We start from the raw sequence: 3,351 nt of genomic DNA, 5'->3' as shown, positions 1-3,351 counted from the left end.
AAGAGAGAGGAAAAGAGAAGACGAGAAAGTACCTCCCAGCGGAAGTGGCCACACTGCAATGCCTCCTCCATTCTCCTCTTAAGATTTTGGGCACACATACGCCCAGTGTATATTTTAAGTCACAGGGTTCAGGACTCAAACTGTGGAATTGACCATGTGGGATCCAAGCACCTTAACTGCCACCCCATTGGCTGGTCTTATTAGCTGTTTAAAATCCCCGTGAAATCCTGGCTTTTTTTCCATAACTGGACCACAACTAAAAATAAAAGCCCTAAACTGCAACGCTTGGCAGTGTTTTAGAACTGGGATTCAGCAATTTGATTTTTCTTTAAAAAAAAAAAGTTCCCTCGGGTTAAGATGAAGTTTGCTTTGTTTTATGTAACCGAGAGTAAACAGACACCAGAGGTTTTCCTGGAAAAGGCCCAGAACTCAGAGGCACAGGTGGACGTGGTTCTTGTTTGTCCCAAGCTAACGAGCCCCCAGACCAGCCCCAGGATTGCAACCTGCAATCCCCCGCCCCCACCACGCCGTGACCTGGCTCCTGAATGGCCAGATGGTATTGGGAAATCCCTTTCTCCATGTGGTCCTTGCTCCTCATCAATAATTCTAAGAACTAAGTGCAGAGATGAATGAAGCCTAGAGCATGCCACAGAATCCGAAAGCGTGGTGCACTTCTGTGTCTGTCTCACCCACGGAGACACTTAGGAGGGGGAAGATGGCAAGGTTTCGTGTGTTTTATAATTCTATGCTCCTCCCATGGAGCTGTGTCCCACAGGACACCACAGAGGGTTGCACTTTGGGAATGCCTTCCCATTTAATTCGCTTCATTGAACTTATAGGCCGGCCCCGCAGCGTGCAGCAGGAGGGTGTGGAAGCTGTAGGTTCTCATGCAGGCCGAGGTGCCTGAGAGCGTGCAGGTGGTTTGCAAGAACAAATCAATGCTTGGATGCCCATCTCACCTGACCACCCAGGTGCAGTGTTTCCCACCTGTCGTTCCCAAGGGGACATTTGGCCACGTCTGGAGGTGGTTGTAACTGTCCCTGGTTGGGAGGGGCTTTCTAAACACCCTGACGTGCAGGACGGCCCCTCTCCCCAGGACACAGACGCATCCAAAATGGAGACCAGCAGATGGTATAATGGTTATATTGCTGGACTCCCATGTAGTCGACCGCAGTTTGAGTCCCAAACCGAGCGGCTTAAACTCATGCCAAACGCATGTGTGTGCATGCCCAAGTTCCCAAGAGGAGAATGGAGAAGAAGGGAATGCGGTGTGGCCATGCCCCCGAGGGGGTGATTTCTTGCTTCCTGTCTCTCTAGCGAGCATATGCACCCTATAGCAGAAACCTCTCAGGAAAAGGAAAAAATAAAAAGGATCTAAAACGTCCATAGCGCCAAGGTTTAGAGACCCTGCTCCACAGAAGCTGAGAGAGCAGTGGGGTCCAGATGGTGGGAAAGCAGGGCTCTCGGTGAGGCTGACCACACCGGAAGACTCGGGGTCTGTATCCAGACTATCTACGTACCCCAGGCACAGCCATGTGCCCCGGATCCTGGGCTGGTCGGAGCTGGTCATGGATTGTGAGGACAAACCTCTGTTGGGAAGGGCCAGCCAGGGGCATGGTGGTTTAAGTGCTGGATCCCACATGGCCGACTACGTGGTTTGAGTCCCGGACCTGGTGGTTTGAAAAACCTGTCGGGTGTGTGTGTGCATATGTGCCCAAAATCCTGAGAAGAGAGGGAAGGAGGAAGGGATTGTGGCATGGCCATCCCCCTCATGTCACTTTCTCTCTCTCTCTCTGTCTCTCTTCAGTGAACCATGTGCTCTCTAGTAAAAATGAAAAAGAAAACACTGTGTTGGGAGTGCTGTATCTCTCGCTCTCTGTCTCTTGTTAATGGAGGAAATTAATTAATTAAAAAAAAACGACAGTAGTGAGTGGGGAGTACCTCTGACCCGGTGTTGTTTGTTGTTGTTGTTGTGTGTGTGTGTGTGTGTGTGTTTCAAAGAGAAACACTAGACCAGAGGTCTGAAGGGAACCTCAGAGACATGTCAGCCCCCACCCCATGTTGTCCCTGGACCAGCCAACTGGGAGCATGTTGAAAATCCATGCTGGACTCCCATGTAGTCGACCGCAGTTTGAGTCCCAAACCGAGCGGCTTAAACTCATGCCAAACGCATGTGTGTGCATGCCCAAGTTCCCAAGAGGAGAATGGAGAAGAAGGGAATGCGGTGTGGCCATGCCCCCGAGGGGGTGATTTCTTGCTTCCTGTCTCTCTAGCGAGCATATGCACCCTATAGCAGAAACCTCTCAGGAAAAGGAAAAAATAAAAAGGATCTAAAACGTCCATAGCGCCAAGGTTTAGAGACCCTGCTCCACAGAAGCTGAGAGAGCAGTGGGGTCCAGATGGTGGGAAAGCAGGGCTCTCGGTGAGGCTGACCACACCGGAAGACTCGGGGTCTGTATCCAGACTATCTACGTACCCCAGGCACAGCCATGTGCCCCGGATCCTGGGCTGGTCGGAGCTGGTCATGGATTGTGAGGACAAACCTCTGTTGGGAAGGGCCAGCCAGGGGCATGGTGGTTTAAGTGCTGGATCCCACATGGCCGACTACGTGGTTTGAGTCCCGGACCTGGTGGTTTGAAAAACCTGTCGGGTGTGTGTGTGCATATGTGCCCAAAATCCTGAGAAGAGAGGGAAGGAGGAAGGGATTGTGGCATGGCCATCCCCCTCATGTCACTTTCTCTCTCTCTCTCTGTCTCTCTTCAGTGAACCATGTGCTCTCTAGTAAAAATGAAAAAGAAAACACTGTGTTGGGAGTGCTGTATCTCTCGCTCTCTGTCTCTTGTTAATGGAGGAAATTAATTAATTAAAAAAAAACGACAGTAGTGAGTGGGGAGTACCTCTGACCCGGTGTTGTTTGTTGTTGTTGTTGTGTGTGTGTGTGTGTGTGTGTTTCAAAGAGAAACACTAGACCAGAGGTCTGAAGGGAACCTCAGAGACATGTCAGCCCCCACCCCATGTTGTCCCTGGACCAGCCAACTGGGAGCATGTTGAAAATCCAGACTCTTCTGTCCCTCCCCAGATGTAGACCTCCTGAGTCCAAACCCACATTTGAACAATATCCCAGGTGATTCAAGTTTGAGGAGGACGGGTCCGGTTTATCCCAGGCTGGACAGCCCCTAAACTAGCCCTGGTAGATGGGCACTAGCAGGAGCCTGCCCCCAATCCTCCCGCCCCCAGACAGTACTCTGGGGACTGATAGTCTCCCTTGGATCTGACCTGTACCTCCCACCCCCATCCTTTGATTTTTTTTTTTTTTTTTTGGAGAGGTTTTTGCTATAAAGCACATGTGCT

At 50.9% G+C, this 3,351-nt stretch overlaps 1 protein-coding gene across 3 annotated transcripts in view; it reads left to right on the top strand.

Annotated features, from left to right (window-relative positions):
- Positions 1 to 3,351, top strand: part of BANF2 (BANF family member 2) — a 46,924-nt gene that overhangs the window by 42,837 nt on the left and 736 nt on the right. The window lies entirely within an intron of this gene.

The sequence above is a fragment of the Tupaia chinensis genome, unplaced genomic scaffold (genome assembly GCF_000334495.1).
Source record: "Tupaia chinensis unplaced genomic scaffold, TupChi_1.0 Scaffold000101_1, whole genome shotgun sequence".
NCBI lineage: Eukaryota > Metazoa > Chordata > Mammalia > Scandentia > Tupaiidae > Tupaia > Tupaia belangeri.
Note: the sequence above shows the minus strand (reverse complement) of the source record. Positions and strands in the feature narration are given on the sequence as shown.